The following is a 22,230-nucleotide window of genomic DNA, read 5'->3' as shown; positions in this document are numbered from 1 at the left end:
CTCATCCATCTAGGTCTGGTTAAATATTGCCAGCGCTAGACTTTAACAGATACTGATCAGATTATCCTGAAGGATACAACAGTAGACAGGCACGATACTACAAAAGGCACTGTTGTATTGACTTGAGGCATTTTATAAAACAAGAGTTCACTCTGGCAAATACAACATTATTTCAAGATATTGTTTGACCCCTGTAGATCAAACATTTAACAGACTGGCAACATTTACTATGGTAGATGGGGCATCATTAATTATCTACTGTAAAAAGACACCCTTTGCTGTTCTTGGAGGCACATCAGCCTAGTGGGCCTGGGCCACTAGCCCAACTGGTTCCAGAGCCAGAATCCAACTCTGATTCAATGAGCTTTTCTGGCCTCCATTACCTGACCTTTCTTCCCACAGAAATGCCAGACCCGTGGAGAGTAATTAAACCCTCCTTGATCCAGGTTGATGTTTTGTGTGTTATTGGAGGTATCCGGAATATGGGAGAGAACAAGCTACAACTTAGACTCCTACATTCCTGTCATAGTCCAAGCTGAGAGGAGAGCTGAGACCTAAAGCTCATATCCTTTCAATTGTTGTTACAGCGTGTGCATGCATACCAGATTCTACTTCTAAAGAACGTCATATTTACCTATGATCTGCCCTTTATGCTTTTGTTATTAGGCTGTGTTTGTCTTTGTTACCTGCATATGAGAATTGTTCTATGACATTGTATAAACTGCCTTTATTTTGCTGGACCCCAGGAAGAGTAGCTGCTGCTTTGGCAAATGGTCAAGCCTCACCCTGACATATCAATCAGGTGTTTGAAAAGGTTTGTTTCCTGATGAGGTCACTTCCTGAAATGACAGGACCTGCTCCATTCTGGTCAGGGCTATAAGGATGCAGCTAATGTCAAAGTGAGGTCAAAAGTTGCATGTTACAGTCGCGGCCGGATAATTTTTGCGTTTTAATTAACGCTAAACTAATTATCCTTACCGGCTACGAGAAGCACTTCTGACATTAGCTGCACCCCATCTACTCAAAACCCTCCACTCTGACCACACCTGTGTCCACCTGTTTGTTATCTAATGAGGCATTTCTTATCGCTAAATCAATAAGAACACTGACAAGAGTAACGTTAGATTGCTAACAATCTAGTTGAGAGTAATTTACTAAGTCGTTCACTATGATGCAACATTTATAACTAACGTGACCTAGCTACTAAACCTTTAGATAACCTGACATTATATTAAAGGTTGAATGCTAACGTTAACACGCTAACTTTAGCTAGCTAGATAACGTCCTCAAATCATTTGACTAACGTTACCGTAGCTAGCTAATTTACCTAACTGCATTTGGTGGAAACTGGCGAGCTATGGGCACATAACTAACTACTATAGCTACAAATACAATCTAGTTTATAGATAATTCCAAACGGATCCTAGCATTTGGTTAAACTAAGAGTTTACCAAACGGCGCAAACTGGAGTTAATCCACGGCGCAGGTTTAACGTTAGCTTGGTGGCAAGATAATACTTTGTTTGCCCCGTAACTTGGTTGTGCAACAACAGAAACCCCTATAATGGCAAGTTACTGTCGTTAACCGACCCCAAAAGCTTGAGTGACTACACAAATGTTACAGTAAATGTTCCTGATTCCACTGTATTCTCTCCACCCTCTTTCCTGTAAATGGGAGCGCGCGGGACAACAATTGCTCCTGTTTATTTCCTCACCTCTGTTCAGTGCAATGCTGTGTTACTTCGCAGCCCGTGGTATCTGATCCTAACATCCAGCCGACTGTGAATTCATGCCCATCCCCCATGCACATTTGTGTGTAGCTGAAGAAGTTCAAAAGTTCCTCCACCTTTCCTTTCTTCTCCCTAGTATATCCTCGCGCACGCTCTGTAATTCTGTTCGCGCCCCTCTGCCTGCCCTCACTCCAGTTTGTTTTGTTTCCGTTTTCCTTCCCTAGTACAGTGACCGCCGAGACGGAAACACTGTACACGGAGGATTGGACTCGAAACAGTGGAAAGAAGGACAACAGCCAGTCCTTCGGTTGCCCGCCTTGCAGTTGGCTCTACACTTCAGCCTGGCTGTACAGCGAATGTATTAATGTAAGCGGAGCCCCTGAACATGAATCCCGGCACAGTCAGCCAATCACAAGACGCTCTGTAGCCTACTGTCCTCATTTGCGAACCAGACTCTCTTCAAGATAACTAAGACAGACCAGGTAAGGGCTTGTATGTACCCAGATGAAGACAGCTTGGCTGTCCAAACGTTGGTTCAAAAATTATTTCATCTGAGCTCCTAGAGGCTCTCCTTTTCTTTTTCAAGGGCTGCATGTAGCCTAGCCTACACCACTGCAGTAGTTTAAACATTTGGGACATTAACATGTCACATGGTTCTGCTTTATTGTAAATATTTACATTAGTAGGTCTACACTTCAAAGTAAGAAATGCAAATACTGTAGAGGCTGGTTTGCTTAACTAGATCACCTGTATGCCCCTCATCTAGTGCAGTCCTGACTGAGACTGAGATGATTATTCAGCACATCTGTTCACAACATAAAGATCAAGATAAAGAATGAGCTGTTTGTGCGGTTGCTCAGCAGCCCCCTTACTGCACATAAACAGACCTTTAGTTGCTTTGGATGACAGCAACTAAAATGTAAAGTATGTGGTGTAGGTAGGTTTGGGTTGAGAGAGAGCAGAGAAACTCCTACCTTCTGGTCGGTACTGGGCGATGATGGTGACCGTCTGGCCGGCCCTCTTCAGCGCTGCAGCTGCCTGCTCGTGGGTGGCGTTCCGCAGGTTCACCCCATTCACCTGAGACACATAGCAGAGGGCAGAACCTCAACCATGGAGCCTTATTGACAGGCCAATGGACCAACCAGCACAGAGCTATTGAGCCAACAAAGGAATAAGACTACCTGGCTCTGACATAAGGATGTGTAGGAGAGCCTCATCCTGTTTATCCTCTCCTGGATCACCAGCTGGATGATTAGTTTTCAATCAGTGGAGGTATGACCTTGGCATGATGAACAGTTTTGTGACTAGAGAAAATGGCTGATTCACAATCCCACGAGGACCATTGAGCAGATGTGCCCTCCAGAAAGGTACTTATTTGTCATCATGGGGGGCCTTGCATTAGCTATAAGAGATTATTGGTTTAAATGAGAGCTGTGACCTTGACTGGAAGATGGTCCAATGGTCTCTTTGGTTTACTTTGATTCCATGCTGCCCAACTTATTATATTTATCCTGTTACCACTTTGGGTCTACTCCTCTCTCCATTGTTATTGTCTGTTGGTAAAGGCACGTCTTCGATGGTAAATCTTTAGTGCTAAAACACCTTAAATGCACTAATACTGTATACGCTATGCAACTTGCTATACATTTTAAAGCAATGTGTAAACCCTGCCACAGGTTGGCTGGCTGGTTAGTTAGTTGCCAGGACCGGTAAGCCACTGACCGAGAGGATGCGGTCTCCCCTTCTGAGCTCTCCGCTCAGGTCTGCTGGTCCTCCAGCCAGGATGAAGGAGACAAAAATGCCCTCTCCATCCTCGCCGCCCACGATGTTGAAGCCCAGCCCCGTAGAGCCCTTGTGCAGCAGCACCTTCCGCGGCTCCCTGCCAAACAGAGCAACAGCATCAGGGCGCGGGGCGGGACTGGGAGAACAGGAGAGAGGCAGAGACAGACAGAAAGAGGGAGAGAAGTGTTTAGTTTATTAATTCGACCGTAAAAATAAGAAAAAAAGAACACAAAACTTGATGCACATCATGGAGGATAACACACAGTCTGGGACTTATTTACATTGTGGTCCTCTTGAGACAACATGGCTAGGCAAGATCGGACACGGTTGAACACAGTATGACAGCGAGATAATAAAACATAAAAACAAAGAAGAACATCTATCTCATCATTGCAGTTACATCGTAGGATACATTCATATGGGCACAGAAGACAAAACTGTTTTTTACTTTATTTTTAAAGCTGCCCAGAGAGGACGTTATTTTTATGGGCAGCGGCAACTCATTTCACTCGGAGGCTCCAATATACAAGAAAGTACCTTTCCCAGCATTACTCCTGAACCTGTATGAGCACACATTAGCAACACCTGATCTGGTGCTGTGATTGTGTGCATCCCTAACATGGGGAAAGTAGTCATTCAGATATCTGGGTGCAGAACCATAAATCCTCCTGTAAACCAGACCCTGTCTAATCTGGGACACCCTAATTAAACCAGACCCTGTCTAATCTGGGACACCTTCATTAAACCAGACCCTGTCTAATCTGGGACACCCTAATTAAACCAAACCCAGTCTAATCTGGGACACCGTGATTAATCCAGACCCAGTCTAATCTGGGACACCCTAGCCTGAACAGGCAGCCAGTTGATTCCTGAAAGCAGCCTCTGCCTATGTGAGTACATGGACTCACCTTCAATACTACCCTGATCAGTTTATTCTGGGCTATCTGGAGCTTCCCCTTCAGAAGCTTAGATAAGCCTCCAAACCAGGAAGTACTAGCAATGTCTAAATGGCATTGAATAAGGGCAGTGGCTAGCACTCTCATGGAGTCCTTATCAAGAAGCTTGGACATTTTAGCCAGAAACTTGGTCCTGGCATTAACCTTCCCTAGCACTTTAGTGGCCATGGTCACACCCCCCAAGCTTCCATTAAGGATGCATCCCAGGTAGCTAACAGAGGTTTTAGTGGTAGTAGGTTTTAGTAGTGGAAAGTGAGGGAGAGAATGAGAAGAGAGAAAGAGGGGGAGGAGTGAGAAAGAGGGAAGGAAGAGAGAAAGATAGAGGGGGAGACGGAGGTAGTTTAGGAAACAACCCACACCAACATCTGTTTATACATGTCGCCAACTTGTATTCTGGAAAAGGTGACACATACATCTCTTATTTTGAAGTAAATATACAATCCTTCGACTATGCTGCTGCAGAGCATGAAGAGAAGCGCTTTCTATGCATGTTTCAAAGTAAATACTTTCATATACCTTTGCAGGAAAGAAAAAATCCCAGCATATAAATGAGTAATAAACATCATTCCACAAACGGAACCAAAAAATGTGAAAAAGGAAATGAAATACTTAGACGGCACTCTCACGGGTTGAACTACACTGGCAATAGGCATGTAAGAAGAACATGTGGTGATTATGATCAGACTTCACCTCGAACAATGCTTTGAGTTTCAAGGGACAACTGGGCCCACCAAGACATGCTGTCTTTCATGAACAATTTGCCCCCTCGGGCACTGTTCCTTCTCACGCTCATGTGCTCACACACACACACAATGAGCAGCCCCACGCTTGACTGCTCCTGCTGCAGCTCTGTTTTAGCTTTAGCCGCTGTGAGTCATCATCAGGCAGGCTGAATTCCAGACTGTGTCGTACGAAGGATCTTGAAGAGGCCAAACCACTGCTAGGGACCATCAAAAACCTTCTGTGAACATGCCTCAGATATAAGGCAAAGACACACTTTGCAGAGGCTCTGGAAGCTTACACAGACACACACACAGTCACCCCTCTCAGCAGAGCCCTCCGCATGGTTCCCATTAGTGGTCTTCACTCCCAGTACTCAGCCTGCGGTCCACAAGAACAATTCCTACTCAATCCCTAATGGCTTTGCTCTAAGTTGCTGAAGAGACTCTTTTTACATCAATGGAGGCCAAGACTGCATGCATACAGTATATACTTTCCTAGCATTAGTCTTAGGGCCTGACTGAAAACAACCCTGATTGTTCCAGTAAAACATGTGAAGAGGCATGGTGGTAAGTTTTAAATGGTTTCACAAAGGTTGATTAACATTAATAAAAGGTACTTAGACTGAAGAGAAATGATTGAATGGTACTTACATAAATACCTCACATTGATCTAAAACCCATATCAGCACATTCTGGATTGTTACAAGAGGGTTGGAACCAAAATGATTTTCTAATTGTTCCGTTCCGAACAGAAACCCTTATTTTTTATTTTCCATTCCAGTGTTCCAACCAGAAAATAAAGTTCTGAACTGGTTCGAACCCCCAAAAAAGTAATGGTTCCTTTGCATTCTTTTTTAACCTGTGAAATCTACATTTTTACAAAATAGCTCATTCATTTACTTGACCCATTAGTACAGATAGAGAAGCTTGCTATGGAACGTGTAAGCTACAGTAGTTGTTTGCATGTTTGATTGGTCAGATAAGTAAAGGTGCGAGATGTGACTGAAATTTCACTGATGGGGAGGAAGCGAGAGAGAGGGGTAGACATGGAGGGGGCTTAACTTGAAGCGCTGAACATAATGACGTGATTTGAAATGTGTTTAGGCTATTACTAGCATTGTAACTTCACCAAATTACAGAATTATATACTAGACATTAGGAATATTTTGGGGAACAAAAAAAAAACATTATTAACCAGTTCTGTTCCAGAACACGAGAGATCACTTTCGTTTCCGTTTCCGTTTCTGTTCCTCCCCCAAAAATGCTGTTATTTTTCGGTTTTTAGTTCTGTTCCCTGAACCGGTTACAACCCCTGGTTACAATACCCTCCAAATATAATGCATTTCCTCTATTGAGAGTCCCTTCATTTAAGTTCATGCCCATGGCCTCAACCTAGAGCATACTGTATGACTAAAGCCTATTTGGCAGTGAAAGCCTGATGAACAATAGTAGCAGTGCAGTAGGTCTGGGTCTGAATAAGGCAGTCTTTTTCAAATGACTGCATTAGGTTTGTTCCCACATGGGAGGGTGAGTCAGAGATTCATTAAGCCCATACTGACCACACACACACACTCCTCTTTCGGTCATCCATCCACAACTTTGCTTAGCAGCGGCTCTTTTCTATATATCTTTCTAAAGGATGAATACCTTTTTGTAAAAACGACATAACACTTACATACACAATTGGGTAACAGACATGAGTATAACACATGATAAATTATCTTTAAAAGACCTCATAAAATAGCAGCAAGCAGCAAAACAAGAGGACCGTTGTACCCCCCCCCCCCCCCCCCCCAAAGTGGACCAGGAAGTATTTGATCATCCAGGGGAGCTCTATGTGCTCATTCTGAAAAGACCCTCCCATTCCAACTCAGACACCCGCATCACCATGGTTACCTGAGGTTCCTATGTTTGCTCCTGATTGACAGTCGCTTCCTCAGCCGCTCGGGGCGAGCTCTCACAAACGACATGGAGGAGGAGATGTTCACCGTGAACATGGCGGCTACTGACTGTGGCACATTATTACTCAAACCCCAGGCATTATTACTTTAACTCCAGGGAGAAGTTAGCTATCCCTCTAACACCGCTCTCTATCTCTCCCTTGCTGGTGAGAGGAGCTCTGGTTGAGTCTCGCTGTGTACCGACGGAATCGCAGGCTGTTGTGTGATGGGAAACAGCTCCACTTTGGCCTGTCAAACTCTACATCACATCATCAGCAACAGGACAAGACTTAACCCTCACCCGCCCACACAGAGCAGACCAGAGACATCTCTAAAGAACAGAACCACATCCTACAGGAAACATCCAGGGTAGGTTCCCCCGTGCCAAGCTTCCTCCTCACGTCGCCCAGGCTTCCCTTGAGTGGCTCAGAGGGCTGTGTGTCACAGCAAAAGGTGACGGGAGTGGGATGTTGTCGGGAGGACCTCATCGCTTATCTGACGGTGGTGTCCTGGGCCAGCCCACCCAGACGCAGCAACAGCACACCAGCATTCCTGTCCATCAGCCCAGCGCTCTTGAGATTAGGCAGACAGTCTCCCAGGAGCTCCCTGCTAATTTGTGATAGAATAAACAAGCTGAGGAAGTCATGAACTTAACTTACAAATCCCTGACATCACATCCTCAAGGAATTGATGACAGTCAGGACCCGGAAATAACATAGTTGTCTTTCAGTAAAACAGCAGGATACAACTGAGGAGAAAATGTGAATAACCAAAGTGACAAGGAGCTTTGCTTAAGTTATTTGAGTGTTGGTGCTCTCTAAGTAAAGGTGTGAGTTTGTTTTGTGTGCCAGCACACGTGTGTATGTAATCCTGATAACAGAGGCTTAGGCAGTGAATTCCAAAGGTTATGAACACAGGGATCAAGCACTCCCTCCCTATCATATGACCTCCTCCCCCCTCGTCTTGTCATCCACGGCAGGAATGTAAACAGTTATGGTGCTGTAAAACCTTTACTCTCTATGCCTGTCTATGGGCCTCTCTCTCCCGTTCACCCCGTCTCTCTCTACTTCTCTTTCGTTGTCTCTCTCTCTTTGCCTCACTCACTCTCTATATATATCACTGCCCCAACCATCCTCTTCCCTCAATGTTTTGGCTGAGGCTGTGAGGCTGAGGCAGCTCAGTCCTAATGCTCTGAATGGAGATGTGGGGTTCAGCAGGTCGTGCCTCCCCAGTGCTGTGCTGCTCTGCTGCTCTGCTCTGGCAGTCTCCCTCTCCTCAGCCCAGTAATTGGCTCTGCTTGGCTGATTAATAGTGGACACTGTGGACCGCCATTTTCCATGAACACAGAGAGACCAAGTCTCAGTGGAAAACATTAGCTCCCTCTCTTTCTCTCTGGCAGGATCACAAGCCCGTTGCATGCAGGGCTGGCCTAAACAGATGTAAGAAAGACTGCTCTCTCGTCCCTCTTTTAGTTCTCCCCTTCACATTCTCCAGTGGATTGTACCACTACTTCCTCCCACTCTCTCTTTCTATTTCATTCGAATTCAGTGGTGTTCAAACTTCTTCAGCGGGGACCCCCTTTTTTCCGCCAGAATTTCTGGGTACCCCATTTTTCCCGAAGGAATTTCTTGCGACCCCACCAGAAATCTAATGACACAACCTTAAATCTGTACATTTAGATTGTTAACGACAACAAATACATCTCAATTAATAGCATTTTCATCTCTTATCAAAATGAAAAAACAAACAAAAAAGACATTTACTCAATAACGTTGTATCTTTCAAATGATCTTTCTCAAAAAAGTTTATATTGTCCTATACAATAATCTGTACTCTTAATTTCTTGTTCCCAAATAAAATAAAATAAAACATGCAGTAGTGGGGCCGCGTCCCTGAATTTGAATACCACTGTTCTAATTTGACATGGAAAAGAAAGTCCTCACTGCTTAGGCAACAGACGGTTAAATATATTTCAAGCCTCTCAGAGCAGCTAAGAATAAACCAGACGCAATGAATGATTAACAGTTTACACTCACTCTGGAGTTCAACTGAACAATTTTTATTTTTATTTTTTTAATATACAAGGAACAATGATGACTTTTTTCTAATCTTCCAGCTGTCTCTGGCCAGACTCACTCCTATCTGTGCTATGAATGGTTTCCAGTGGCCATTGAAGACCCTGCTGCTAATGTGTATAAATCCCTGTGATCCTCTCTAAAAGCTTATCGGGTCAAAGGTTGATCAGAATCCCGAGTGAAGAACAATGTCAAGTTACTGATTAGCTCACCTGCTGCAGGCTCTGTGGATTCGTGTTGTGTTTACTGTAGCTAGTCTCTGGGAAAACAGTCCTGGCCCATAGCATTCTTTACTCTGATAGTGCCCAGTTACACAGTTCAGGTGGCATTATTGGTCAGCTGAGACAAACACACACACACATGAGCTGTTCACGAGTTCTCATTTAAAAAATATATTGTATCTCAACGAGGATTAATTCACCTGGATTAATAAAGCTCACATAGCCTACAGCAGGGCTCCAACCCTGTTCCTGGAGTGCTACCATCCTGTAGGTTTTCACTCAAACCCTAATCTAGCACACCTGATTCTAATAATTAGCTTTTTGGCAAACTGAATCAGGTTAGTTACTACTGGGGTTGTAGTGAAAACCTACAGGAGGGTAGCTCTCCAGGAACAGGGTTGGAGCCCTGCTATAGAAACTAAAGTGATACAGTCGTGGCCAAAAGTTTTGAGAATGACACAAATATTAATTTTCACAAAGTCTGCTGCCTCAGTGTCTTTAGATATTTTTGTCAGATGTTACTATGGAATACTGAAGTATAATTACAAGCATTTCATAAGTGTCAAAGGCTTTAATTGACAATTACATGAAGTTGATGCAAAGAGTCAAAATTTGCAGTGTTGACCCTTCTTTTTCAAGACCTCTGCAATCCGCCCTGGCATGCTGCCAATTAACTTCTGGGCCACATCCTGACTGAAGTCAGCCCATTCTTGCATAATCAATGCTTGGAGTTTGTCAGAATTTGTGGGTTTTAGTTTGTCCATCCGCCTCTTGAGGATTGACCACAAGTTCTCAATGGGATTAAGGTCTGGGGAGTATCCTGGCCATGGACCCAAAATATCGATGTTTTGTTCCCCGAGCCACTTAGTTATCACTTTGCCTTATGGCAAGGTGCTCCATCATGCTGGAAAAGGCATTGTTCGTCACCAAACTGTTCCTGGATGGTTGGGAGAAGTTGCTCTCGGAGGATGTGTTGGTGCCATTCTTTATTGATGGCTGTGTATCTTAGGCAAAATTGTGAGTGAGCCCACTCCCTTGGCTGAGAAGCAACCCCACACATGAATGGTCTCAGGATGCTTTACTGTTGGCATGACACAGGACTGATGGTAGCGCTCACCTTGTCTTCTCCGGACAAGCTTTTTCCAGATGCCCCAAACAATCGGAAAGGGATCATCAGAGTAAATGACTTTACCCCAGTCCTCTGCAGTCAATCCCTGTACCTTTTGCAGAATATCAGTCTGTCCCTGATGTTTTTCTGGAGAGAAGTTGCTTCTTTGCTGCCTTCTGACACCAGGCCATCCTCCAAAAGTCTTCGCCTCACTGTGCGTGCAGATGCACTCACACCTGCCGCTGCCATTCCTGAGCAAGCTCTGTACTGGTGGTGCCGTGATCCCGCAGCTGAATCAACTTTAGGAGACGGTCCTGGCGCTTGCTGGACTTTCTTGGGCTCCCTGAATCCTTCTTCACAACAATTGAACTGCTCTCCTTGAAGTTCTTGATGATCCGATAAATGGTTGATTTAGGTGGAATCTTACAGGCAGCCAATATCCTTGCCTGTGAAGCCCTTTTTGTGAAAAGCAATGATGACGGCACGTTCTTCCTTGCAGGTAACCATGGTAGACAGAGGAAGAACAATGATTCCAAGAACCACCCTCCTTTTGAAGCTTCCAGTCTGTTATTCGAACTCAATCAGCATGACAGAGTGATCTCCAGCCTTGTCCTCGTCAACACTCACACCTGTGTTAACGAGAGAATCACTGACATGATGTCAGCTGGTCCTTTTGGCAGGGTGAAATGCAGTGGAAATGTTTTTGGGGATTCAGTTCATTTGCATGGCAAAGAGGGACTTTGCAATTAATTGCAATTCATCTGATCACTCTTCATAACTATTCTGGAGTATATGCAAATTGCCATCATACAAACTGAGGCAGCAGACTTTGTGAAAATTAATATTTGTGTCATTCTCAAAACTTTTGGCCACAACTGTATATTAAGATCTCTGTGTATGATTCCAGTGAGCTAGTAGTGTCATATGGAGAGGGGAATGGGTCTGTGAGGTGACTGTCTGTAGCAACACTGAGGGCGACGCATTGCGGCGCGGATGGGCACAGGGCCGACGATACCGGCCCCCTCTCTCTCTGACTCACCCTCACACCAGTGGAGGCTGATGAGGGGAGGACGGCTCATAATAATGGCTGGGTTTGATGTATTTGATACCATTCCACTTATTCCGCTCCATTCATTACCACGAGCCCGCCCTCCCCAATTAAGGTGCCACCAACCTCCTGTGCCTCCGCTTTACACAAGAATTCTCAAACTTCAACAAACCCTGAGAATATAACCCTATGGAAATCCTCCTGGGCTGCAGGGAGGTCTCTCTCCTATCTGAGAGCAGGGAATCTGGATTGATCTGGATGTTGATCTACTCTGACTGGACTGGAAGTCTGTTGGCATGATGTCATCCATGACAACGTCCCTCTGTTTAGGTTTGAAGCAGACGTGACATACTGCAGAGCCCCTGGAAAACAGAGCAGATCCATGGATGCGTTTGTAGACCAGGTCCATGTGTGTTGATTTATGTGTTGTCTGGGTGGGTATGCATGTATAAGTTGCATCGTGAGGGAGCCTGCAGTAACGTGTGTGTCTATGAGTCAGCACATTATGAGGGAATGTCTGAGTAGATCAGTGTGTTTGATTGGTGCTGGCAGCGTGGGCTGCCTGTGTGAGGGGTGGAGGGGGGTGGTGGACCTGGGTGCATGGCCTGGTTTTCCCAGAGTGCAGATGAATCATGACAGCTGCAGGAATGTCCGGCGTCTGCCGCTCCTCATTTGCTGCCCCGTGCCGGATCAGCCTCTCATTTCCCAGTACATTTATGGTAAGACCACGGCCCAGTGTTTATATTTACATAAGGACAGCAGCAGGCAAAACATTCCTGTGCTGCAGAGCTGTGTGTGTGCGTGTGCGTGTGTGTGTGTGTGTGAGATGACAGCCTCCAGTTACCCCTCCTCCCAATACTGTCTGTTCACTTTACCCCCACAGTCTATCGACAGCAAGACCTCACAAATACAGTGGCATGCACCCAGCAACATAAAGGCCTCCATGATGGCATTGTGATTGATAAGGGAAGTGCAGACAGTGGAGTGGACATGCAACGTGAATATACACTGAGTGTACAAAACATTAAGGACACCTGCTCCTTCATTTATATTTGAGTCATTTAGCAGATGCTCTTATCCATAGTGACTTACAGTAGTGAGTGCATACATTTGACATACTTTTTTGTACTGGTCCCCAATGGGAATCGAACCCACAACCCTGGCGCTGTAACTGAGCCACGCGGGACACCCCAGTATATTTCCATGACATAGACTGACCAGGTGAATCCAGCTGAAAGCTATGATCCCTTATTGATGTCACTTGTTAAATCCACTTTAATCAGTGTAGAAAAGATTTAAGTGCCTTTGAACAGGGTATAGTAGTAGGTGCCGGGAGCACCGTTTGTGTCACAAACTGCAACGCGGCTGGGTTTTTCACTCTCAACAGTATCCCGTGTGTATAAAAAATGGTCCACCACCCAAAGGACATCCAGCCAACTTGACACAACTGTGGGAAGCACTGGAGTCAACATGGGCCAGCATCCCTGTGGAACGCTTTCGACACCTTGTAGAGTCCATGCCCCGACGAATTGAGGCAGTTCTGAGGGCAAAAGGGTGGGGTGCAACTCAATATTAGAAAGGTGTTCCTAATGTTTTGTCCACTCAGTGTATGACAACACATAAAACGAATCAACTAAACAACTGAACTATTTGCACATCATTATAATACTGTATACAGACATAATATGACATTTGAAATGTCTTTATTCTTTTGGAACTTTTCTAAGTGTAATGTTTACTGTATCAAATCAAATTTATTTACATAGCCCTTCTTACATCAGCTGATATCTCAAAGTGCTGTACAGAAACCCAGCCTAAAACCCCATACTGTAAATTTTTTATTGTTTATTTCACTTTTGTTTATTATCTATTTCACTTGCTTTGGCAATGTACAGTGCCTTGCAAAAGTATTCATCCCCCTTGGCGTTTTTCCTATTTTGTTGCATTACAACCTGGTATTTAAATGGATTTTTATTTAGATTTAATGTAATGGACATACAGAAAATAGTCCAAATTGGTGAAGTGAAATAAAATAAAAATACCTGTTTAAAACAAAACCAAAATAAATAAAATACAGAAAAGTGGTGCATGCATATTTATTCACCCACTTTGTTATGAAGCCCCTAAATAAGATCTGGTGCAACCAATTACCTTCAGAAGTCACACAATTAGTTAAATAAAGCCCACCTGTGTGCAATCTAAGTAGCACATGATCTGTCACATGATCTCAGTATATATACACCTGTTCTGAATGGCCCCAGAGTCTGCAACACCACTAAGCAACGGGCACCACCAAGCAAGCAGCACCATGAAAACCATGGAGCTCTCCAAACAGGTCAGGGACAAAGTTGTGGAGAAGTACAGATCAGGGTTGGGTTATAAAAAAAAATCTGAAACTTTGAAGATCCCACGGAGCACCATTAAATCCATTATTAAAAAATGGAAAGAATATGGCACCACAACAAACCTGCCAAGAGAGGGCTGCCCACCAAAACTCACGGACCAGGCAAGGAGGGAATTAATCAGAGGCAACAAAGAGACCAAAGATAACCCTGAAGGAGCTGCAAAGCTCCACAGCGGAGATTGGAGTATCTGGCCATTGGACCACTTTAGGCCGTCCACTCCACAGAGCTGGGCTTTACGGAAGAGTGTCCAGAAAAAAGCCATTGCTTAAAGAAAAAAATAAGCAAACACGTTTGGTGTTCGCGAAAAGGCATGGGGGAGACTCCCCAAACATAAGGAAGAAGGTACTCTGGTCAGATGAGACTAAAATGTTGCTTTTTGGCCATCAAGGAAAACGCTATGTCTGGTGCAAATCTAACACCTCTCATCACCCCGAGAACAACATCCCCACAGTGAAGTATGGTGGTGGCAGCATCATGCTGTGGGGATGTTTTTCATCGGCAGGGACTGGGAAACTGGTCAGAATTGAAGGAATAATGGATGGCGCTAAATACAGGGAAATTCTTGAGGGAAACCTGTGTCAGTCTTCCAGAGATTTGAGACTGGTACGGAGGTTCACCTTCCAGCAGGACAATGACCCTAAGCATACTGCTAGAGCAACACTTGAGTGGTTTAAGGGGAAACATTTAAATGTCTTGGAATGGCCTAGTCAAAGCCCAGACCTCAATCCAATTGAGAATCTGTGGTATGACTTAAAGATTGCCGTACACCAGCAGAACCCATCCAACTTGAAGGAGCTGGAGCAGTTTTGCCTTGAAGAATGGGCAAAAATCCCAATGGCTAGATGTGCCAAGCTTATAGAGACATACCCCAAGAGACTTGCAGCTGTAATTGCTGCAAAAGGTGGCTCTACAAAGTATTGACTTTGGGGGGGTGAATAGTTATGCACGCTCAAGTTTTCAGTTTTTTTTACTTATTTCTTGTTTGTTTCACAATAAAAAATGTTTTGCATATTCAAAGTGGTAGGCATGTTGTGTAAATCAAATGATACAACCCCCCCCAAAATCTATTTTAATTCCAGGTTGTAAGGCAACAAAATAGGAAAAATGCCAAGGGGGGTGAATACTTTCGCAAGCCACTGTAAACATATGTTTCCCATGCCAATAAAGCCCTTAAATTGAAATTGAAATGTAATTGAATAGAAAATTCAATTGAATTGAGAGAGACTGTAGTGTGTCTGTGTAGGGAAAACAATGTTTAATATGTTAACTCTGGAAATACAAATCTAGATGTGTCGATGGAGAGGATTAAACAAACATCAGTGGAACACGTTCACACTTTGATGTTAGACAGGTAGTCAAAGCAGATAATTATCTAAGCCACTGTGGTTACCGTCATTAAATTAGGGCAGTGACACATAGCCCGGTAAAGGATTTTATAGATGTAAACTGTGAGTATGACCACCAACATAACAAGCATGAGCTGACATGGACATGGAGAGGTAAGACATGTATAGACTGTTACAGACAGACAGACAGATTCTAAGTGGCTATCTATCAGACACAGATGAGAGGCCCTCCTTTACAAGAGAGCTCTGTCAGCACAGGCAGCACTCTTTCCTCCTTTTCCCTCCCTCCTTCCCTCTCTCTTCATTCTGCCGTCTCTCCTCTGTTCTCAAAAGTGCAGCCACGTGCAGATGTGGCGAAGGGGGTGAAGGCAGTGCCATAGCTAATACACAGGACAAATACACAGGACAATACACAGGACAAATACACAGGACAATACACAGGACAATACACATGACAACACACAGGCCAATACACCGGACAAATACACAGGACAATACACATGACAATACACAGGACAAATACACAGGACAAATACACATATGTACGTGCACATACATAGAAACTATTACACACAAACATTGTAGAACTGCACGCACATCCCACATACACACACATATGCACACGCACCCTCACTCACGCACACACACAATAGCTTGGGTATTAAGGTGACTCTGCGCCTCTGGGGCTTTCAAATCAAGCTCTGTGAATGATGTTTCACTGTTTGGCCAAGAGGTCGTAAGGCAGAATGAGGGAGTATGGGATGGGCTTCTTTGAGGTATTTGGGCTATACAGTGCCACCTCAGACAGAACTGAACCCTCCTTGCACAGCTAGTCAACCAGAGACAAACACATTGCCACACCGTTGGGAGTCCCACTTAACTACATCTATCTACATACAGTGCCTTCAGAAAGTATTCAGACCCCTTGACTTTTTCACCATTTTGTTACGTTACAGCCTTATTCTAAAAGTGATTAAATTGTTGTTATCTTTCTCATCAATCTACACACAATACCCCATAATCACAAAGCAAAAATAGTTTTTTATAAATATTTGCTAATGTATTAGACCCTTTACTCAGTACTTTGTTGAAGAACCTTTGGCAGCGATTACAGTCTCAAGTCTTTTGGTATGACGCTACAAGCTTGGCACACCAGTATTTAGGGAGTTTCTCCCATTCTTCACTGCAGATCCTCTCAAGCTCTGTCAGGTTGGATGGGGAGCGTCACTGCACAGCTATTTTCAGGTATCTCCAGAGATGTTCAATCGGGTTCAAGTCCGGGCTCTGGTTGGGCCACTCAAGGACATTCAGAGACTTGTCAATAAGCCACTCCTGCATTGTTTTGGCTGTGTGCTTAGGGTCGTTGTACTGTTGGAAGGTGACCTTTTGCCCCAGTCTAAGGCCCTGAGCACTCTGGAGCATGTTTTAAGGATCTCTCTGTATTTTATTCCATTAATCTTTGCCTTGATCCTGACTAGACTCCCAGTCGCTGAAAAAACATCCCCACAGCATGATACTGCCACTACCATGCTTCACCGTCGGGATGGTGCCAGGTTTCCTCCAGACATGATGCTTGGCATTCAGGCCAAAGAGTTCAATCTTGGTTTCATCAGACCAGATAATCTTGTGTCTCATGGTCTGAGAGTCTTTAGGTGCCTTTTGGCAAACTCCAAGTGGGCTGTCGTGCATTTTACTGAGGAGTGGCTTCCGTCTGGCCACTCTACCATAAAGGCCTAATTGGTGGAGTGTTGTTGGAAGGTTCTCCCATCTCCACAGAGGAACTCTGAAGCTCTGTCAGAGTGACCATCGGGTTCTTGGTCACCTCCTTGACCAAGGCCCTTCTCCCCGGATTGCTCAGTTTGGCCAGGCGGCCAGCTCTAGGAAGTCTTGGTGGTTCCAACCTTCTTCCATTTAAGAATGATGGAGGCCACTGTGTTCTTGAGGACCTTCAATGCTGCATACATTTGTTGATACCCTTCCCCAGATCTGTGCCTTGACAAAATCCTGTCTCTGAGCTCTATGGACAAATTCCTTCGACCTCATGGCTTGGTTTTTGCTCTGACATGCATTGTCAACTGTGGAACCTTATATAGACAGGTGTGTGCCTTTCCAAATCATGTCCAATCAATTGAATTTACCACAAATGGACTCCAATCAAGTTGTAGAAAAATCTCAAGGATGCTCAATGCACCTGAGCTCAATTCCGAGTCTCATAGCAAAGGGTCTGAATACTTCTGTAAATAAGGTACTTCTGTTTTTTGTTTTTAATACATTTGCAAACAAATCTAAAAAAACAGGTTTCACTTTGTCATTATGGGGTATTGTGTATAGATTGAGATTTAAAAAAAATACATTTTAGAATAAGGCTGTACCGTATTTTTTTGGGAAAAAGTCAAGGGGTCTGAATACTTTCCGAAGGCACTGTGCTTATCACCAAAGAAAGCCACAACACCAACACCGGAGAATGTCAGGTAAAGCAACGGTCACCACACCAAAATCAAATAACGAATATTCTAAAGTTCACGACAAAAAGCCTTTTACTGCTCTCTCTGATGGCTCTGTTTTGTCATGAGAAAGTGACTAACCCTAGATGGTAAAAATACTATTAAACCTACATTCACATGGTGAAAACAATATAATACATTTTTGCGTGAATTTTACATTATATCATTCTGTAAAAAAGATGAATGTGCTGTACAAGAATGAGATAATAAGAAAACATGCAAAAATGGTACTGACCTGGTGAAGTCTTCTTCCCCCAGCATGTGACGGGGGTCTGGGGAGTACCTGGAGGGCGTGACCTGGGGGGGCTGGCTGTAGACGGGCTTGGGCTCCATAGCTCCCATGTAGGCCATGCCTGAGTTGTGGCTGACGTGGTTGTCCACCATGGTGGGGAAGGCTGGAGGGAGGGCGGGGAGGGCCAGACCAGTAGATGGAAAGGAGGGATGATTAAAACAGTGGTCCACTGAAGGCCGCTGAAGGCCTGGGAGCACTCTTGCCAGGAAGGATCAACTCATACCACTATCATACATGTGACGATGCCTGTTTATGGCCCATAAAATACAGTATTCTCTCTACATTAGATTAGTCAGTGTGGGTAGTGTCTATACCTGAGTCCCCAGATTTACATTCCATCATGGGGGGTTACAGTACTTATAACCCATGGGGGGCTACAGTACTTATAACCCATGGAGGGCTACAGTCCTTATAACCCACGGGGGGCTACAGTCCTTTCAACCCATGGGGGGCTACAGTACTTTTAACCCATGGGGGGCTACAGTACTTATAACCCATGGGGTGCTACAGTACTTATAACCCATGGCTTTAAAAATCAACTGTAGATCATCTGACTATACTGTAGAACACAAGTGTCAATATCATTCCGCGGAGCGCCGAGTGTCTGCGGGTTTTTGTTCCTCCCTTGTGCTTGATGGATGAATTAAGGTCATGAATTAGTAAGGAACTCCCCACACCTGGTTGTCTGGGTTTAATTGAAAGGAAAAAACAAAAACCTGCAGACACTAGGCCCTCCATGGAATGAGTTTGACAGCCCTGCTGTAGACAATACTGTCAGAGCTGCATTAAGTCAGTATGAAGGGCTTGCCCAAACCATGGCAGCCATACATACTAAACAACTACCTACTATGCATTCGGAAAGTTTTCAGACCCGTTGACCGTTTCCTCATTTTGTTACGTTACAGCCTTTTCTAAAACATTTTTTTTAAATCTACACACAATAGCGCATAATGACAAAGCAAAAACAGTTTAACATTTTTTTATTAGCAAATGTATTCAAAATAAATACAGAATAACCTTATTTACATAAGTATTCAGACGCTTTGCTATGAGACTCGAAATTGAGCTCAGGTGCATCCTGTTTCCATTGATCATCCTTGAGATGTTTCAACAACATGATTGGAGTCCACCTGAGGTAAATTAAATTGATTGAACATGATTTGGAAAGGCACACACCTGTCTGTATAAGGTACCACAGTTGACAGTGCATGTCAGAGCAAAACCAAGCCATAAGGTCGAAGGAATTTGTCCATAGAGCTCAGAGACAGGATTGTGTCAAGACACAGATCTGGGAAGGGTATCAAAAAATGTATACAACATTGAAGGTCCCCAAGAACACAGTGGCCTCCATCATTCTTAAATGGAAGAAGTGTGGAACCATCAAGACTCTTCCTAGAGCTGGCTGCCCAGACAAACTGAGAAATCAGGGGAGAAGTGCCTTGGTCAGGGAGGTGACCAAGAACCCAATGGTAACTCTGACAGAGCTCCAGAGTTCCTCTGTGGAGATGGGAGAACCTTACAGAAGAACAACCATCTCTGCAGCACTCCACCAATCAGGCCTTTATGGTAGAGGGGCCAGACGGAAGCCACTCCTCAGTAACTCCCACTTGGAGTTTGCCACTTGGAGTTTGCCAAAAGGCACCTAAAGACTCTCAGACCATAAGACACAAGATTCTCTTTGGCCTGAGTGCCAAGTGTCACGTCTGTAGGAAACCTGGCACCATTCCTACCGTGAAGCATGGTGGTGGAAGAATCATGCTGTGGGAATTCTTTTTTGGCGGCAGTTACTGGGAGACTAGTCAGGATCGAGGGAAAGATTAATGGAGCAAAGTACAGAGAGATCCTTGATGAAAACCTGCTCCAGAGCACTCATGACCTCAGACTGGGGCGAAGGTTCACCTTCCAACAGGACAATGACCCTAAACTAACAGCCAAGACAACACAGCAGTGGCTTCGGGACAAGTCTCTGAATGTCCTTGAGTAGCCCAGCCAAAGCCTGGACTTGAACCCGATCGAACATCTCTGGAGAGACCTGAAAATAGCTGTGCCGTGACGCTCCCCATCCAACCTGATAGAGCTTGAGAGAATCTGCAGAGAAGAATGGGAGAAATACCCAAAATACAGGTGTGCCACGCTTGTAGCGTCATACCCAGGAGGAGGCTGTAATCGCTGCCATAGGTGCTTCAACAAAGTACTGAGTAAAGGGTCTACATTATATAAATGTAATATTTCCCCCAAAATTTTATATACTGTATATATATTTGCACACATTTCTAAAAACCTATTTTTGCTTTGTCCTTATGGGTTATTATGTGTAGACTGATGAGGGAAACAATTTAATCAATTTTAGAATAAGGCTGTAACGTAACAGAATGTGGAAAAAGTCAAGCGGTCTGAATACTTTCTGAATGCACTGTATACAGTCCTTTTCTTGAGGGGGTGGATCAGATTTAATATTTAAAATAGATTGTGGCTTCTATCAATGTAATTATCTGCATTATTTCCAATCCCCCGTATATATTTTTTGTAAATATATACTGTATATTATTTTAAATATATACAGTACCAGTCAAAAGTTTGGACACACCTACTCGGTCAAGGGTTTTTCTTAATTTTTACTATTTTCTACATTGTAGAATAATAGTGAAGACATCAAAACTATGAAATAACACATGGAATCATGTATTAACTAAAACAGTGTTAAACAAATCAAAATATATGTTATATTTGAGATTCTTCAAAGTAGCCACCATTTGCCTTGATGACAGCTTTGCACACTCTTGGCATTCTCTCAACCAGCTTCATGAGGTAGTCACCTGGAATGCATTTCACTTAACAAGCGTGCCTTGTTAAAAGATAATTTGTAGAATTTCTTTCTTTTTTAATGTGTTTGAGCCAATCATTTGTGTTGTGACAAGGTAGGAGTGGTATACAGAAGATAGCCCTATTTGGTAAAAGACCACGTCCATATTATGGCAAGAACAGCTCAAGACATGAAGGTCAGTCAATACGGAACATTTCAAGAACTTGAAAGTTTCTTCAAGGTGTGCCACGCTTGTAGCGTCATACCCAGGAGGTATACCCAGGAGGTAACCATCAAGCGCTATAACAAAACTGGCTCTCATGAGGACCCACACAGGAAAAGAAGACCCAGATTTACCTCTGCTGCAGAGGATAAGTTCATCAGAGTTACCAGCCTCAGAAATTGCAGCCCAAATAAATGCTTCACAGAGTTCAAGTAACGGACACATCTCAACATCAATTGTTCAGAGGAGACTGTGTGAATCAGGCCTTCATGGTGGAACTGCTGCAAAGAAACCACTACTAAAAGACACCAATAAGAATAAGAGACTTGCTTGGGCCAAGAAACACGAACAATGGACATTAGACTGGTGGAAATCTGTCCTTTGGTATGATGATTCCAAATTTGAGATTTTTGGTTCGAACCGCCATGTCTTTGTGAGATGCAGAGTAGGTGAACGGATGATCTCCGCATGTGTGGTTCCCACCGTGAACCATGGAGGAGGTGTGATGGTGTGGGGGTGCTTTGACGGTTACACTGTAAGTGATTTATTTAGAATAAACGAGTTGGACAGCAGAGTGAAGGAAAAGCAGCCAACAAGTGCTCAGCATATGTAGGAACGCCTTCAAGACTGTTGGAAAAGCATTCCAGGTGAAGCTGGTTGAAAGAATGCCAAGAGTGTGCAAAGCTGACATCAAGGCAAAGGGTGGCTACTTTGAAGAATCTCAAATATAAAATATATTTTGATTTGTTTAACACTTTTTGGTTACTACATGATTCCATGTGTGTTATTTCATAGTTTTGATGTCTTCACTATTATTTTACAATGCAGAAAATAGTATAAAGGAAGAAATACCCTTGAAATAGGAGGTGTGTCCAAACTTTTGACTGCTACTATATATATATATATATAATATATAATATTCTTTATGTATTTTCCTTTATTATTTTCCCCTAACCCTACCACCCCTCCCCTAATTGGAGTAAACTAATGGACAACCATACTTAGGCTTCTACTTCCAGCTTATACACACTACATACATTTTACGGACACAGTATATTTAAATTAGTTATCTTTTG

At 43.8% G+C, this 22,230-nt stretch overlaps 1 pseudogene; it reads right to left on the bottom strand.

The window, feature by feature from the left end:
• The window catches only part of LOC111967450 (disks large homolog 3-like), a 90,324-nt pseudogene that overhangs the window by 18,217 nt on the left and 49,877 nt on the right, over nucleotides 1–22,230 (bottom strand).

Source organism: Salvelinus sp. IW2-2015, linkage group LG8, assembly GCF_002910315.2.
Source record: "Salvelinus sp. IW2-2015 linkage group LG8, ASM291031v2, whole genome shotgun sequence".
In the NCBI taxonomy this organism is placed as follows: domain Eukaryota; kingdom Metazoa; phylum Chordata; class Actinopteri; order Salmoniformes; family Salmonidae; genus Salvelinus; species Salvelinus sp. IW2-2015.
This window is presented reverse-complemented; position numbering and strand designations above follow the sequence as displayed.